We start from the raw sequence: 19080 nt of genomic DNA, 5'->3' as shown, positions 1-19080 counted from the left end.
GTGGAGCCTACAACAGCCAATTAAAATTCACCTGTTGATTTTCAAGGGGAATATCGACATTGCTACCATTCTTACACTGACAGAGGCCTCAAACCTGATACAGTTAGTCATTGACTGAGGTCCAAATTCACTAAAGGGGGCGGAGCCACAAACAGACAATCAGATTTGTTTAATTTCAAGGGGAATATAAAAATTATTGATACCAAGGACCCTAAAGCTCACAAACTTGGTAGTGACTGTATGTCAAGATTAGAAAAAGTGGGCGACGCCAACAACTACATTTTTTACATTGGAAAATGTATACGGCAACCATTTTAACACTGTTAATGGCGGGGTTCCCAAACTTGACAGAGTGAGCCAATGGGTGACTGTGATTAATATTTAGAAAAGGGGATGGAGCCTACAACAGCCAATCAGAATTCACCTATTGAATTTTTTTTAAGGGCAACTTTGACATTGCTACCATTCTTAGGGCTCTTTTCCACTATGAAATGCGATCGCGATTCCAATCGCGATCGCAATCGCATTTCAATTTCCACCATGCGATTGCGCTACTATACTCATTATAGTACTGCTCAATCGCATACAAAACGCGTCAGAATGACGATTGTGTTTTGACCAAAATCGCATCGCAATCGAATTGCACTAATGGAAATTGCTGCTGCAGTTCCCATTTGTTTAATGTACCTTGTGATTTGCGATCAGAATCAAACGCAAATCGCAGGCTAGTGGAAAAAGGCCCTTACACTGTTAATCGCAGAGGCCTGAAACCTGATACAGTCAGTCATTGACTGAGGTCCAAATTCACAAAAGAGGGTGGAGCCAAAAACAGCTGTTATGGTGGCCATACACGATACAATAAAAACGTTTGATTTTCCCATTTATTCGATATAAACGATTGAATCAAATGAAAGTGGAAAATAATTTTTTTTTTCGATCAAGAAATTCGAACGATTATCCCGTTTCTTCGAGAAAAATCTGATCGGACATGCTGGAAAAATCTTTATATTCGATCTAACGGAATAATCGAACTAAATTATCTAATCCAAAAAAAATGAAAATTGTACTATGTATGGCCACCATTAGATTGATTTCAGCCATTCTGTTATTGGCAGGGTTCTCAAACTTGACACAGTTGGTCACTGGATGACTGGGATTAATATTTAGGAAAGTGGGTGGAGCCTACAACAGCTAATCAAAATTCACCTATTGATTTTCAAGGGGAATATTTACATTGCTGCCATTCTTACACTCTTAATGGCAGAGGCCTCTAATCTGGTACAGTCAGTCACTGGGAGACTGGGGTTTAAATTCTAAAAAGGGGGCGGGCCACAAACAGCCAATCAGATTTGTTTAATTTCAATGGAAAAATGCAACCTATTGATGCCAAGGACCCCAAAGCTCATAAACTTGGTCATTGAGTGAATGTATGTCAAGGTTAGAAACAGCCAAAAACAACTAACTTTTTACATGGGAAAATATAAACTGCAGCCATTCTTACACTGTTAATGGCAGGGTTCTCAAACTTGACACAGTTGGTCACTGGGTGACTGGGATTGATATTCAGAAAAGTAGCTGGAGCCTACAACAGCCAATCAAAATTCACCTATTGATTTTCAAGGAGAATATTAAAAATGATGCCATTCTTACACTGTTAATGGCAGAGGCCTCAAACCTGCTACAGTCGGTCATTAAGGCCCCGTTCACATCACAAACACGGATAGCCACGCATGCGGAACGCAACGCATGCGAATGCACACCATCCGCATTTGTGTGCGTTGCGTGGCTGATCCCATCACTGAAAAGTGAATGGGACAGCCACGCGTTTTTACAAAAAATGCGTGCAGTATGCGTTCCCGGACCGCATGCAGTGTGAACAACAGACATTGCACTCTATGCAATGTCTGATGTCGTGCGTGTCGGCCACCTGCACGCGTTTCCAAAACGTGACTGGGGTTCAAATTCACTAAAGGGGCAGAGCCACAAACAGCCAATCAGATTTCTTTGCTGGATAAACTGCTTCCATTCGCACAATTTTGATGCCAGTAACCCTAAAGCTAACAAACTTGGTCATTGAGTGACTGTGTGTCAAGGTTACAAAAACTGGGTGGAGTCAAAAACAGATTTCCCTGGGAAAATGTAAACTGCAATCCTTCTTCACTGTTAATGGCAGGGTTCTCAAACTTTGCACAGTTGGTTACTGGGTGACTGGGATTAATATTCAGAAAAGTGGGTGGAGCCTAGAAAAGCCAATCAATATTCACCTGTTGATTTTCAAGGGGAATACTAACATTGCTGCCATTCTTGCACTGTTAATGGCACAAGCCTCAAACCTGGTACAGTTGGTCATTGGGTCACTGGAGTTGAAATTCAGAAAAGGTGGCAGAGCCGCAAACAGTGAATCAGATTTGTTTTTATTGATGCCAAGGACGCCAAAGCTCACAAACTTTGTCATTGAATGACTGTGTGTCAAGGTTACAAAAAGTGGGCAGAGCCAAAAACAAATTTCACTGCGAGAATATAACTGCAGCCCTTCTTCACTGTTGATACTAGCAGGGTTGCACAGTTGGTTACTGGGTAAATGGGATTAATCTTCAGGAAAAGTGGGTTGAGCCTAAAAAAGCTAGTCAAACCTGTTGATTTTCAAGTGGAATATTAAAATTGCTGCCATTCTTGCACTGTTAATGTCACAAGCCTCAAACATGGTAGTTAGTCATTGGGTCACTGGAGTTCAAATTCAGAAAAGGGGGTGGAGCCACAAACAGCCAAATTTCACTGGTAAAATATAAACTGCAGGCCTTCTTACACTGTTAAAGGCAGTCACTGGGTGACTGACCTTAATATTCAGGGAAGAGGGTGGAGCCTATAATAGCCAATCAAAATTCACCTATTGATTTCCAAGAAGAAAATTTAAATTGCTGCCATTTTTACACTGTTAATAGCAGATGCCTTAAACCTGCTATAGTTGGTCATTGGGTGACTGGGGTTCAAATGCTGGAGAGGGGTGAATCCCAAACTGCCAATCTGATTAGTTAACCACCTTAGCGGTATGGACGAGCTCAGCTCGTCCATTACCGCCAGAGGGTGCCGCTCAGGCCCTGCTGGGCCGATTTTGATGAAATAAAAAGCAGCACACGCAGCCGGCACTTTGCCAGCCGCGTGTGCTGCCTGATCGCCTCCGCTCTGCGGCGATCCGCCGCGAGCAGCGGCGAAAGAGGGTCCCCCCAGCCGCCCGAGCCCTGCGCAGCCGGAACAAATAGTTCCGGCCAGCGCTAAGGGCTGGATCGGAGGCGACTGACGTCAGGACGTCCATGACGTCACTCTGCTCGTCGCCATGGCGACGAGGAAAGCCAAACAAGGAAGGCTGCTCATTGCAGCCTTCCTTGTTAGTTCTGCTTGCCGGAGGCGATCGGAAGAACGCCTCCGGAGCGCCCTCTAGTGGGCTTTCATGCAGCCAACTTTCAGTTGGCTGCATGAAATATTTTTTTTTAATTAAAAAAAAAACCTCCCGCAGCCGCCCTGGCGATCTCAATAGAACGCCAGGGTGGTTACATTTCTATGGGAATATACAAATTATTGATGCCAAAGCTCACAAACTTGGTCTTTGTGTGTTTGTGTGTAATGGCCCATACTCACGGGCTACAATTGTCGCCGCAACCACGTGGCACGCGCGTGTTGCGGCGACAGGTCGCCCGTGAGTTTGGCGCACGCACCCCGAACCGTCGCTCGTCGCTGCTGTCGCCAGACGATTGGCGCGGTCAATTGCCTGGCGACAGTTGCCACCGCAACTTCACCGCAACTGTCGCTAGTCTGCGTTTGTATGCGGACTAGCGACAGCAACCTATAGGCATCACATGGAGCTTCCGACGGGGGGGAGGAATGTCGGCAACAGCTTCCGTCGCACCACTAATCCCTCTTCCGCAGTGTGTATGCGGAGGGACCCGGCGACGAGCTGTCGCCGGTCTGTTGCGCACACGCTCCCGTGTGCTAGCGACCATTGTAGCCCGTGAGTATGGGCCATTAAGGTTAGAAAAAGTGGGCGGAGTCAACACCAGCCAAATACATACCTGGGCAACGCCGGGTCATCAGCTAGTTTGATTTAAAAATGGCCAGTTACTTACCTAAATCTTTTTCTAGCCCCCTGAAGTCTTCCTGGTTCCTTGTCCCCATCCCGCACTACTCTGTTCCCCCGGTGTCACCCTCCGAATGCAGCATGCACGGTCCCATACCGCACCCCTCTTCCAACACACTCCCATAGCCAGGGCTGCTCTGTGCTTGTGCAGAATGCTCCCAGCCACGGTAGCACAACAAAGGAGGCGCATGGCCGGTGCGGCACATGTGCAGTGACCAGCGACTTGCGAGGGATTCAGCTTACGGAAGGGGGACAGCGTAGAAACTGCGGAGCGCGCAATCATGATGAGGGAGCAGGAGGACTGGAAGATGCCCCAGGTAAGTAACGGAGATTTATTCAGTTCAAGTGACACTGAAATGGGAAAAAAGCTTATGAGATAATGAACTATACGTGTAGTATGGATAAGGAATAGAACATTAGAAGCAGAGTCTCATTTTTTCAGATATATAGCTTTTTTTTTTTATATAACTTTGCATCATTCTCTAATATTTGCAGTTTACAAATTACACTCAGAAAAGAGCTGATGACCGTTTGAACTTCCTGGCAGAAAAAACTTAAACAAACAGCGAGAGACAGGTTGAGATAAGTGCTTCAGAAAATAGCACTGCTCTCTGACTAAATTAGTCAGAGTTCAGAGAACCTCTTTTGCATAGATAATTGAAGTTTCTTAAGGGGACACTTAAAGGGAAGGTCCAAGCAAAAAAAAAAATGAGTTTCACTTACCTAGGGCTTCTACCAGCCCCATGTAGCCATCCTGTGCCCTCGTAGTCACTCACTGCTGCTCCAGTCCCCCGCTGGCAGCTTTCTGACCTCGGAGGTCAGGGCCACATTGCATACATTTTTATGCATTCCAGCTAGTGCAGGAACAAAAACGTATGCGTTGCACCACTAACCAGTGGTGCTCAGCAGAGCTCGAATATTCGAGTAGTTCGAATATTCGAGCTCTTTTTCAGCTATTCGAGCTCGGTATTCGAGCTCCGAATAGCTGGAGCTATTCGAATGGGCTATCCGAGTACACTCGAATAGCCCATTCACTATTCGAGCTATTCGAGCCACCCGGCGCTATTCGAGCTCGGTACCGAGCTCGAATAGCGTCATAGCCCAGATTGATGTCCTTAGAGCCAATCAGAGGGCTCCCAGGCCCTCTGACGGCAGCCAATCACAGAGGGGGACCCTGGCCAGCCCCTACCCTATAAATAGCGGCCGCCATGTTCCGTTTCTCCATGCTTGCCTGAGACTTGTACAGAGAGAGAGTTGCTCCTTTGTGCTTTGGCTTAGCAAGTGCTCTATTGTGGTCATTTACCTAGCGTTTTTGCTCACCTACACCTGCCATATACACCTATATTGTTGTTAGTTAGATAGACATTGTATTTTAGTTAGTAGCTTGTGTGTTACATTAGAGACAGGCAGCTGCTGCAAGCTTACAGGTTTAGGCCTCAGGGGGGCCTTGCCTCTGTGGGCAGCTGTCCTCTGTTTATTTCTCTCATATTCTATACCAGTATTTCTGCTGTCCTTTACTAATAGTATTGTAGTTATACTGTACTAGGAGTAGGACACTCACTGACTGTCACTGTTTATAGGCTACTAGCTAGCTCCTGCGTGTGTGCACTCACTCACTGTCTGTGTGTACACACACTCTATTTCCTTCTCATTACTGTTTGATTATTGTTAGTTGTACTTACTTACTACTTACTCTTACTGTACCCGTAGGGACACTCACTGTCACTGTTCATATAGGCTACTACTACCTCCTGCGTGTGCGCACTCACTGTCTGAGTGTACACACACAACACACACTCTATTTCCTTCTGATCGCTGATTGATTATTGTAATTAGTTAGTTCTACTTACTGTTACTACTTGTACTTACTCACTCTTACTGTACTAGGAGTCTAGGACACTGAGTCACTGTGTTCATAGGCTACTAGCTCCTGCCTGCGTGCACTCACTGTCTGAGTGTACACACACCCACACTCCATTTCCTTCTGATCGCTGATTGATTATTGTAATTAGTTAGTTCTACTTACTGGTGTTACTACTTACTCTTACTGTACTAGGAGTCTAGGACACTCAGTCACTGTGTTCATAGGCTACTAGCTCCTGCCTGCGTGCACTCACTGTCTGAGTGTTCACACACCCACACTCCATTTCCTTCTGATCGCTGATTGATTATTGTAATTAGTTAGTTCTTCTTACTGTTACTACTTACTCTTACTGTACTAGGAGTCTAGGACACTCAGTCACTGTGTTCATAGGCTACTAGCTCCTGCGTGCGTGCACTCACTGTCTGAGTGTACACACACCCACACTCCATTTCCTTCTGATCGCTGATTGATTATTGTAATTAGTTAGTTCTACTTACTGTTATTACTTACTCTTACTGTACTAGGAGTCTAGGACACTCAGTCACTGTGTTCATAGGCTACTAGCTCCTGCGTGCGTGCACTCAGTGTCTGAGTGTACACACACCCACACTCCATTTCCTTCTGATCGCTGATTGATTATTGTAATTAGTTAGTTCTTCTTACTGCTACTACTTACTCTTACTGTACTAGGAGTCTAGGACACTCAGTCACTGTGTTCATAGGCTACTAGCTCCTGCCTGCGTGCACTCACTGTCTGAGTGTACACACACTAAATTTACTTGTGATTACTACTGATTATTGTAACTGCTAGTTGTACTTCCTGACTGTTACTACTTACTTACTGTACTAGGGGACACTCACTCAGTCACCTCACCAACCAACCCACTCCATTAAAGTACCCCACTTTTCACCCGCCCTTTTAAAAAACTTTTGTCTATACGCCCAAAACATTGAAGATGTCTGGAAGTGGCAGCCAGCGCGGTTTGGGCAAGGGGAAGGGCAGCAAGGGAATCAGGAGGAGAGGGAGCAGCATTGTGGCAAGCCGCGGCCGCGGGCGCGCCACCATGCACAGTTCCGCAGCAGCAGCAGCAGCGTCAGTGGCTAACATTCCTCCCATAGCCACTGGCCGTGGACGCCTTGGGCGCCGCCCAGCAGGAGCATCTGCAACTCACGCTGCAGAGACACAGCAGCAGCAGCGTGTAGCACCTGCTCCGATTTTCCTCCAGCCGGGTCGGAAACGTCCCATTGAGGAAAAGGATGCAGACACTGTGGTGCAACTCATGACGGAGGATGAGCAGCCCGCCATCAGCTCTGCATCCGAGGCCTCCACCCTCACCACCACCACCACCACCACCCCTGTTCGCAGCAGCCGCCCAGCAGGGTCTGGGGAGGAGGCCAGTTCACCGTCAGTCGCCGACCTCTCATTCAGCACTCTTTTGACCCCAGGCATGATGAGTCAATTGTCTGCTGTTGTTGGCGATTTTGAGGAGGAGATGCTGATGGGCACTTTGGGGGATGAGGGATTGGACAGCAAGACTGTGGCGACAGTCAAGCAGCCCATCCATGCATCAGGAGAGGAGTTTGGGGGGTCATCATCCCAGCAGGACATGTTTCAGGAGGGGGAGGATGATGTTGATGACCCGGTGACAGACAGAGACTGGGTGCCACCACCTCCAGGGGATGTCGTCCTCAGCAGCTCGGAGGAGGAGGAGGATGCGCTTGTGGGCCTTGCAAGGAGGCGCATCATTGCAAGCATTGGCAGCGACCCACAGCCTGCTGGTGTCTCAGGCTCAGCAGCAGCAGCAGCAGCATCAGCCAGTACCACCACCAGCCGCACCCAAGCCCCCCCCCCAACCACCACAGGGAGACAGGCAGCAGCGCTTCCATGCCGTAGGGGGATGTTTCTGTCACCAATCTGGCGCTTTTTCACCATGCCCACTGTGTACAGCAAGTACGCCACTTGCAACCACTGTCAGCGGAAGTTGAGCAGAGGTGCAGACCCCTTAAAGTTCAGCACCAGCTCGCTGATCAACCACCTTGCGGCTAAACATTTCCACCAGCATGAGGAGTTCCAGAGGCTGAAGGCATCTGGTGCTGGCAGTGGCACCACACCCATCACTGCACAGCCTTCAGCAGCAGCAACAGCAGCCACCCGCCCTCCTGCTCCTCCAGCAGCACCAGCAGGAGTGCGGAAAGGCACTGCTCCTCCCCCCTCTGCAACTCCTGCCGCCGACACTGAGGCCTGTTCTGGCAGCCAGTCCTCAGTGGCCTCCTCCGCTGTGTCTGGTGATTCCCGTGTCAGCAAAAGGCCACGCCAGAGCCTTTTGAGCGAGTCCTTCCAGGGGGTGGTTAGGGCTCTGCCTCCCAGCAGCCGTCGCGTGCGGCAGCTGAACGGCTTGCTGGCACGGGCCATGTGCTCCCAACTCCTGCCGTACACGCTCGTGCAGGAGGGGAGCGACATGCGGGCGCTGCTTGCTTGTGCAGCCCCAGACTGGCAGCTCCCCAGCAGACACTTTTTCTCCCGCAAGGCCATTCCAGCACTGCACCGCTTTGTGATGGCCAATGTGGAGCGAGGGCTGGAGCACGCGGTTGGTGAAAGGGTCCACGTCACCATGGACTCCTGGAGCAGCCGCTTCGGGACAGGCCGCTACCTGTCCTTCACTGTCCACTGGGTCAGCTTGGTGGAAGGGGGTGAGGATGGGAGAGCAGCAGCGGGCACAGCAGCAGCAGCAGCAGCAACACAGTGGGTGGTGCCACCCCGCAGGGTCAGGGGAACTGCAGCGGGTTCCTCCGATCCTCTGCCATCCTCCGCCACACCTGGCCAAACCCCCCGCCTCAGCAGCAGCGTGAAGGCCCGCCACTGCCAAGCGCTGCTGCACTTGGTCAGCCTTGGCAAGACCAAGCTGACGGCAGCCCACGTGTTGGCCAAACTCCAGGAGCAGGAGAGGATTTGGCTGACCCCCAGAGGCCTCAGAGTCGGAGAGGTGGTGTCCGACAATGGGGCCAATCTGGTTGCTGCCATAGACAGGGGAAACCTGACCCACATCCCCTGTCTTGCCCACGTGCTGAACCTGGTGGTGCAGAAGTTCCTGCGCACCTACCAGGGGATGGGCGAACTGCTGGAAACGGCAAGGAATGTTGTGCGTCACTTCCGGCGCTCGGCTGCAGCCTGTGCGAGCCTGGAAGACGTGCAAAAGGAGCTGGATCTGCCACGCCATCGGCTGATCATTGACGTTCCGACTCGCTGGAACTCCACCCTGGCGATGTTGGAGCGTCTGGTTGAACAGAGGCACGCTGTCAACCAGTACCTTGCCCTGGCCACTGTTTCCGCAGCTCGGAGAAGGGACAAGACCAGCAACATCCCGTCCATCGTCCCCGATGATGACTGGAGGCACATGCAGCAGGTGTGCTTTGTGCTGGCTCCCTTCCTGCAGGCCACAAACATGGTGAGCAGGGACCATGCTATGGTCTGCGAGTGGGTGCCCCTGGTTTCTCTGCTGAACAGGGCCCTCGATGGTTTGCTGGAACAGGGAGCGGCAGCCTTGGACCAGCAGGAGCGGCAACCAGCTGCGCAGTCCACCTCTGAGGGGGAGGAGGAGGAGGACTTGGTGGAGGTCCCTGACCTGGCTGCTGATGAGGGGGATCAGCACAGCGCAGCTGAGTTGGTGCGGGGGTGGAGAGAGGATGAGGCGGCAGAGGAGGAGGATGAGGACAGCACTGACGTCGATGTGCCAGCAGACGTGGCCCGCCTCTTCCCAATGGCAGCGCACATGCTGGCGTGCCTGCGCAGGGACCCCAGGGTGATCCAGATGAAGCAGAGGGAGGACATCTGGATCAGCATGATGTTGGACCCACGCCTCAAGGGGAAGTTGAGCCAGTTCCTGCCGCCTGCAGGAGGAGACCCAGCGCAACAAATAAGGAGCTTGCAGCAGGCCCTTGTTGAGCGCTTGGAGGAAGCCTTCCCCCAGCCTTCCACCCCCACTGTCCAGCAGCCAGCACAGAGGCAGCAGCAGGTGCCTGCATCCAGCAGCAGCAAGCGCCCCACAGACCTGCTGTCTCTCAGCCACGAGCTCTACAGGACTGTAGAGGCTCCGGCAGCAGTGACTAGAGAGGAGATGCATGCAGCAGCATCCTCCTCCGGTCACAGCCAGCGCCTGACCCGCATGGTGGCTGACTACATGGGGTCGTACAGCGGGCTTGACAGCGATGCCCCTGTTGATCCCATGGAGTATTGGGTCAAGCGCATGGAGATCTGGAGCGAGCTAGCGCAGTACGCCCTGGAAGTGCTGTCCTGCCCCCCTTCCAGCGTGCTGTCCGAGCGCTGCTTCAGTGCAGCTGGTGGCGTGGTCACCGAGAAACGCTCACGTCTGTCTCACAAGTCTGTGGACAGACTGACGTTTCTCAAGATGAACCAGGCGTGGGTGGAAGGCGAGTTCCTGGCCCCTGTTGTCGGCGAGAGGGGGACATGAACTGGCTGCCGGAACCATCGTTAATGTGCCTTACCACCCTTTACCACCTCCTGGCTCCTGCTCACTAAGCCAGCCTGGTTCACTTTGACTATTACGTCGCCTGCAGCCACACATTTTACACCTACAGTGGGCTGCTGTGTACTGCCCTTCTGCTGTCTGTCTGTGTTTCCCACTGCCAGGGTACACAGAATGACCTCCTTCTGCTGCCACTCTGCCACCAGCTATTACGTCAAACAATAGCTATATTGGTTGCAAAACCGAAACCAAACAAACCATTAAAAAAAAAAAAGGTTTAATTTTTCTGAGGTGCCCGGGTTGAAAACTGTGTTGTTCCAGTTGTGTATTGGACACAATGTGGGCTGCACGACCGCTGTCTGGGACCTCCTGTTGTGTTTATTTACGGCCCTGGTATCACCGCTAGGTACCAGGGCTATTATGTCACGCTGCCTACCTGCTGCCACACTCACACTGCTCCTCCATACCTCCTCCTGCTGCTGCTGCTGCTGTCTGTCTGTGTTTCCCACTGCCAGGGTACACAGATGATTTACCTTCTGCTGCCACTCTGCCACCAGCTATTACGTCAAACAATAGCTGCTCGCCTACTCCTCCATTCCTCCTCCTGCTGCTGCTGTCTGTCTGTGTTTCCCACTGCCAGGGTACACAGAATTACCTTCTTCTGCTGCCACTCTGCCACCAGCTATTACGTCCAAAAATAGCTAAATTGGTTGTAAAACCAAAAACCAAAAAACCATTAAAAAAAAAAAAAAGGTTTAATTTTTCTGAGGTGCCCGGGTTGAAAACTGTGTTGTCCCAGTTGTGTATTGGACACAATGTGGGCTGCACGACCGCTGTCTGGGACCTCCTGTTGTGTTTATTTACGGCCCTGGTATCACCGCTAGGTACCAGGGCTATTATGTCACGCTGCCTACCTGCTGCCACACTCACACTACTCCTCCATTCCTCCTGCTGCTGCTGTCTGTCTGTGTTTCCCACTGCCAGGGTACACAGAATTACCTTCTGCTGCCACACTGCCACCAGCTATTACGTAAAACAATAGCTGCTCACATAATTACTCTCCTCCATTCCTCCTCCTGCTGCTGCTGCTGTCTGTCTGTGTTTCCCACCGCCAGGGTACACAGATTTACCTTCTGCTGCCACTCTGCCACCAGCTATTACGTCAAAAAATAGCTATATATCTGTGTAATTGGTTGTAAAACTAAAACTACAAAACCATTACAAAAAAAGGTTTAATTTTTCTGAGGTGCCCGGGTTGAAAACTGTGTTGTCCCAGTTGTGTATTGGACACAATGTGGGCTGCACGACCGCTGTCTGGGACCTCCTGTTGTGTTTATTTACGGCCCTGGTATCACCGCTAGGTACCAGGGCTATTATGTCACGCTGCCTACCTGCTGCCACACTCACACTACTCCTCCATTCCTCCTGCTGCTGCTGTCTGTCTGTGTTTCCCACTGCCAGGGTACACAGAATTACCTTCTGCTGCCACACTGCCACCAGCTATTACGTCAAACAATAGCTGCTCACATAATTACTCTCCTCCATTCCTCCTCCTGCTGCTGCTGCTGTCTGTCTGTGTTTCCCACCGCCAGGGTACACAGATTTACCTTCTGCTGCCACTCTGCCACCAGCTATTACGTCAAAAAATAGCTATATATCTGTGTAATTGGTTGTAAAACCAAAACTACAAAACCATTACAAAAAAAGGTTTAATTTTTCTGAGGTGCCCGGGTTGAAAACTGTGTTGTCCCAGTTGTGTATTGGACACAATGTGGGCTGCACGACCGCTGTCTGGGACCTCCTGTTGTGTTTATTTACGGCCCTGGTATCACCGCTAGGTACCAGGGCTATTATGTCACGCTGCCTACCTGCTGCCACACTCACACTACTCCTCCATTCCTCCTGCTGCTGCTGTCTGTCTGTGTTTCCCACTGCCAGGGTACACAGAATTACCTTCTGCTGCCACACTGCCACCAGCTATTACGTCAAACAATAGCTGCTCACATAATTACTCTCCTCCATTCCTCCTCCTGCTGCTGCTGCTGTCTGTCTGTGTTTCCCACCGCCAGGGTACACAGATTTACCTTCTGCTGCCACTCTGCCACCAGCTATTACGTCAAAAAATAGCTATATATCTGTGTAATTGGTTGTAAAACCAAAACTACAAAACCATTACAAAAAAAGGTTTAATTTTTCTGAGGTGCCCGGGTTGAAAACTGTGTTGTCCCAGTTGTGTATTGGACACAATGTGGGCTGCACGACCGCTGTCTGGGACCTCCTGTTGTGTTTATTTACAGCCATGGTATCACCGCTAGGTACCAGGGCTATTATGTCACGCTGCCTGCCTCATTGACTGCATGCTGCCACACACTCATCCTCCTCCTCCTGCTGCTAAATTTACCTCCTGCTGTCTGTGTGTTTCCACTGCCAGGGAGCACATACAATGGCGCTTCCAACATGCGTGCGCCACCAGCTATTTGTTGTTACGCTCAAAAATAGCTGCATTTCTTTAAAAAAAAAAAAATGAAAAGAGAAATAAGTGACGAAGAAGACGATATAGAAGAAGATGAAGATGAAGAAGATGAAGAAGAAGAAGAAGAAGATGAAGAAGATGAAGAAGAAGAAGATGAAGAAGATGAAGAAGAAGATGAAGAAGATGAAGATGAAGAAGATGAAGAAGAAGATGAAGAAGATGAAGAAGAAGATGAAGAAGAAGAAGAAGAAGAAGAAGAAGAAGAAGATGAAGAAGATGAAGATGAAGAAGATGAAGAAGAAGATGAAGAAGATGAAGAAGATGAAGAAGATGAAGAAGAAGATGAAGAAGATGAAGATGAAGAAGATGAAGAAGATGAAGATGAAGAAGATGAAGATGAAGAAGATGAAGAAGAAGAAGAAGAAGATGAAGAAGAAGAAGAAGATATAGAAGAAGAAGAAGAAGATATAGAAGATAAAGAAGAAGAAGAAGAAGAAGTATATACAGTACTGAACAAAATTCTGGACACAACTTCTCTTTTCACCTTTTTTTTTTTTTAAAGGAACATCCCCACATAATCACTTGCTGTTGTCACTTGGAAAAAAATATGTTTCTTGCATCATTAACCCTCAAAACAAGTGTTGGGAAGCTATTTAAGGCCAATTCGAATAGTCAGCTCGAATAATGAGCTCGAATACCGACTCGAATAGTGAGCTCGAAGTCCGAGGTCGAATCGAATAGTAAAATTTATTCGACTCGAATATTCGACTGACCTCGAATAATTTACTATTCGAATTCGACCAAACTCGAATTTTAAAAAGGGGTATTTGAGCACCACTACCACTAACGTGTAAAAATGTATGTTTTAATGTTCCTGCACTAGCGGGAATATGTAAAAATGTACGCAATTTGGCCCTGACCTCCGAGGTCAGAAAGCTGCCAGCGGGGGACTGGAGCAGCAGTGAGTGACTACGAGGACACAGGATGGCTGCATGGGGCTGGTAGAAGCCCCAGGTAAGTGAAACTCATTTTTTTTTTTTTGCTTGGACCTTCCCTTTAAAGAAGAACTCCAGTGAAAATAATGTAATAAAAAAGTGCTTCATTTTTACAGTAATTATGTATACATGATTCTGTCAGCGTTTGCCCATTGTAAAAGCTTTCCTCTCCCTGATTTACATTCTGACATTTTTACTGCTGGCAGGTGATGTCAGTGAAAATAGCTGCTGCTTGCTTTTTTGGCATTTTGAAACAGCTGTAAACAGCTATTTCCCCACAATGCAACGAGGTTCACAGACAGGAAACTGCCCTGCCATGGTCCTGGCAGTTTCCTGTGGGAGGGGTTTCACCACAATATCAGCCTGTGGGAGTGGTTTTACCACAATATCAGCCATACAGAGCCCCCTGATGATCCGTTTGTGAAAAGGAATAGATTTCTCATGAAAAAGGGGGTAGCAGCTACTTATTGGGATGAAGTTCAATTCTTGGTTACGGTTTCTCTTTAAGCCTTGGGAAAAAAAAAAGTTTTACTTACCTGGGGCTTCTACCGGCCGTCTGCAGTCGATCTGTGCCCGCACCAGTACTAAATGACCCCCGGGTTCCCCACCGCATCTTAGTTTAGTGGCATCTGGCACTTTACGAGATGATCTCTACTGCGCCTGTGCAGGCAATCAGACGCGCGGCCAGGGCCATGCAGGTGCAGTAGACGGCGACAGAGCCAGTCACGGAAAACGAAACTAAGCTGTGGCAGCCTGGCAGGGGACCTGAGGCTCGATTATTATTATTATTTTTTGTATTTATTTATATAGCACCAACATCTTCCGTAGCGCTGTACATAGTACAAACAAATAATGGGGAACAAATATACATAAGAAATACAAGAGACTCGTTTAGTACTGGGGCCAGCATAGGTCAACTGCAGGGGGCCGGTAGAAGCCCCAGGTAAGTAAAACTGTTTTTTTTTTTTTTTGTTTTTTGTTTTTTAACCCAGGCTTAAGTGTCCATTTGCTGCTAAAAAAAGGGAAAAAAAAAAGCATGGGGTTCTACCAGCCCTCTGCAGATGTCCTGTGCCTGCCTGGGGACAAACCGATCCTCCGGTCCCCCACAGGGAGCCAGTTTTGGATCCGGCGACAGGCCAGTCAGTGAGCCACTGTGTCTGCGCTGCCCTGGCTGCGTCTGTTCTCGATCATGTTCCTGTCGCCATCACGGTCCTGCACATGCGCAACACGAGATTTCTTGTACTGTGCAGGACGGCACAGGGAGCGTGAGCGGGTGTATTCAGCTAATTAAAGGGACATGTAAAGGGAAAAAAATGTCCAGTTACTTACCTGGGTCTTCTTCCAGCCCCCTGAATTCTTCCTAGTCCCTCGGCCGCAATGCTCAGTTCCCCTGGTGTCACCCTCCGAATGCTGGATGCATAGCCCCGTGCCTCCTCCAATGCCTGTAGCCGTTAGCAAGAATTGCTACTACTGCGCATGCACAGAATGCTCCCAGACACTGCGCGCAATAGAAAAGGCGCACAGCTGCTGGACACACCTGCGCACTTGCGCAGTGGCCGGAGACTCATGAGTCGCCTGTCTTCTGTAGAGAGCAGAATCACAGTGAGGGGGCAGGAGGACTTTAGGGGGCTGGAAGAAGCCCCAGGTAAGTAACTGAGTGATTTTTTATTTAGTTAAGTTTCCCTTTAATTGGCTGAATGCTTACTCTTTTTCTTTGAAGTTAGCCAATAAATCTTATCCTGATTCAAAACTTCTTGCAAATTTTACTGATGGCTGACATGGTACAATACTCTAAAAATCTTATTGCTAAGGCTCCACTAGATGTCACTGTTGTTCTAGGATAGTCGACTGATATTACTTCCTGTAATTCTTAATTGTCCAGCAAGCTCATGGTGAACCAGAGCGTGGAAGGAGCTGAAAAGAACCAAAACGCCCTCTTAATAATCCATGGCCCTTCTTAATTTCTATAATATGTAGCAGTTCATATGTAGTTTATGTACTCAGCTGCCTGTGCAATCTATATGTCAGGAGAACAAAACATTTGGCAACAGGCTAAAGAAACAGGTTTAATATAGGACCAAATTCAAAGGGAACTCGGCTACAACTATGAAGCCAAGCCAGGGAATACAAATAACTCCTATAAACAGAGATTGCTGGTTCTCCTTATCCACAGACATGTGGGCGAGCCTCAAAATAGAGTCCAGTGCCCCTCCAGCACCTCCCCCTAACAATAAATGGATCCACAATAACCCTGGTAGAGCCATTCAAGTTTCTTGGGTCCACAAACTCAAACAACCTGAAATGGGACAGCAACACTGTCACTATCATCAAGAAAGTGTAACAGAGGATGTACCACTTTTGGCAGCTGAAAAAGTTTGGCCTACCTCAAAAATGAATGGTGCAGTTCTACACTGCGATCATTGAATCCATAATGACATCATCTATGACTGTATGGTTCGCCTCCTGCTCGGTACTGGAAACGGTGAGACTACAGAACACTGGCGTAACAATAGGGCCTGCAGCCCCTGCCCCCTTCGGGGCCCGCTTGGGGATGGTTTGGGGGGCTGGAGGGGTCGCAGCATGAGGGGAAAGCCATGCTGCACTTCGGCGGGGAGGGGGGACGGTCCCCCCCCTCATCTCGGGCTCCCCCCTCTGCGCTCCCATCCACCGTTGAATAGTTTGTGTATGCAGGCGGCGGGCAGCGGCAAATACATACCTTCCGTGCGCTCCAGCGTGGACGTTTCTCCCTCTAGTGTCTGATGCGACTTCCTGTATAAACAGGAAGTTGTGTCAGAGGCTAGAGAGAGGAACATCCACGCTGGAGCGCAGCATGGCTTTCTCCTCATGCTGCGACCCCTCCAGCCCCCCAAAATGGCCCCAATGCGGGCCTCGGGGGGAAGGGGGGGGGGAATCGCTTAGTATTTCTGCAGGGGGCCCCGGTGGGACCTTGTTACGCCCCTGCTACAGAACATCATCCAAACAGCGGAAAGGGTAATTGGCTGTAGCTTACCTTCCCTGCAGGATCTTTACGCTAGCAGGTGCAGAAAGAGATCGACCAAGATTGCCTCTGAGTCTGACCCCTCTCACCCCATCCATAGAGTGACCAGACGTCCTGGATTGCCCGGGACGCGTCCCGGATTTGGGGTCCGCTGTCCCAGGCTGCATGAGGTCCCGGGAAACTTCCCGCTTTCAGCAGCGGGACGTCCCGGCCTCGGGACTCTGGCCACTCTATCTTCATGAACTGGCAGCGGCGTCTATAGACGCCGTGCGTGCCAGTTCATTGCCCGCAGCCCCGCTCCAGCCTCCTTAGTCTTCCGGTGTTCCGACACTGGCAGGCGAGCAGGGCTACGGCAAGATGGCTGCCGAAGCCCTGTTCTGGAGACTATTTGTGTCTCCAGTACAGGGCTTCGGGCGCCATCTTGCAATAGCCCTGTCAGCGCGGGAGACAAGAGACTTCTGCCAGGTGAGTAAATGCTTTCTTTTCCAGGTGAAATGTGCTCCCATTGCGTTTATTTTCTGGTGAAATGTTTGCCCGCATTGCGTTTATTTTCTGGTGAAATGTTTGCCCGCATTGCGTTTGTTTTCTGGTGAAATGTTTGCCTGCATTGCGTTTATTTTCTGGTGAAATGTTTGCCCTCATTGCGTTTATTTTCTGGTGAAATGTTTGCTCGCATTGCATTTATTTTCTGGTGAAATGTTTGCCCGCATTGCGTTTATTTTCTGGTAAAATGTTTGCCCGCATTGCGTTAATTTTCTGGTGAAATGTTTGCCCGCATTGCGTTTATTTTGTACTGACATGTTTGCCCGCATTGTATTTATTTTGTACTGACATGTTTGCCCGCATTGCGTTTATTTTGTACTGACATGTTGCCCGCATTGCGTTTATTTTGTACTGACATGTAGCCCGCATTGCGTTTATTTCTTACTGACATGTTTGCCTGCATTGTGTTTATTTTGTACTGACATGTTTGCCCGCATTGCGTTTATTTTGTACTGACATCATGTTTGCCCGCATTGCGTTTATTTTGTACTGACATGTTTGCTCGCATTGTGTTTATTTTGTACTGACATGTTGCCCGCATTGCATTTATTTTATACTGACATGTTGCCCGCATTGCGTTTATTTTATACTGACATGTTGGCCGCATTGCGTTTATTTTGTGGTGACATGTTGCCCGCATTGCGTTTATTTTGTGCTGACATGTTGCCCGCATTGCGTTTATTTTATACTGACATGTTGCCCGCATCGCGTTTATTTTGTGGTGACATGTTGCCCGCATTGCGTTTATTTTGTGCTGACATGTTGCCCATTGCGTTTATTTTCTGGTGTCCGGGGTAACTGTTACTGCATTTATTATTTAATGGTCATAGATGGCTATGTTTGCTGCTTTGTGGTTCTGGTATACTATTAGCATCACACAGTTTCTGCACACCCATGATGCAAAGTCTCGTTTGACCACATCATGGCGTAAACACTGCTTTCTTATGCCTCGCTGTTACATCATTACGTTAGCTCCGCCCATACAATGTCATGGTCACGCCCATTTGTCGACGCGGCACGCTGCGCGCGCCACAACCCCCCACCCCCAGTCTTCGTCACTGTGCGCTTCTCAGTCCCCCCACTTTTCGCCCAGCGTGCTGCCTTACCCCCAGCCCCCTCCCCGTCCCAGGTTGGACCCACAAAAGTCTGGTCACTCTACCATCCACCAGCTCTTGCCTTCAGGAGTAAGATACCGGGCAATCACTACTAAAACCTCTAGACACAGGAACAGCTCTTTCCTGCAGACGGTAGCCATGCTTAATGCTGAACCACGCTAGAGCTGCTAGGACTGGAAAGCATTCAGCACAGAACTGTAAATGAATACTTCTCACCCTGTTCACTGCCACTAGAACTTACACACTGTCCTGACATATATACTGTCTGTCCTTGTATTGTTTTGTTCCTGCCTGTTAAAGAAAACTTGTAACATAAATTCTGGTTGAACTCGATGGACGTATGTCTTTTATCAACCCAGATAACTATGTAAATAACAAAGCCCTCTGGGTAATAATTACCTCGGGATGGTGAAGCCTCTGGATCCTAACAATGCTTCCCCCGTCTTCCGCTGTCCCGGCAATCCAGTGCTGCGACC

Source organism: Hyperolius riggenbachi, chromosome 2, assembly GCF_040937935.1.
Source record: "Hyperolius riggenbachi isolate aHypRig1 chromosome 2, aHypRig1.pri, whole genome shotgun sequence".
NCBI lineage: Eukaryota > Metazoa > Chordata > Amphibia > Anura > Hyperoliidae > Hyperolius > Hyperolius riggenbachi.
This window is presented reverse-complemented; position numbering follows the sequence as displayed.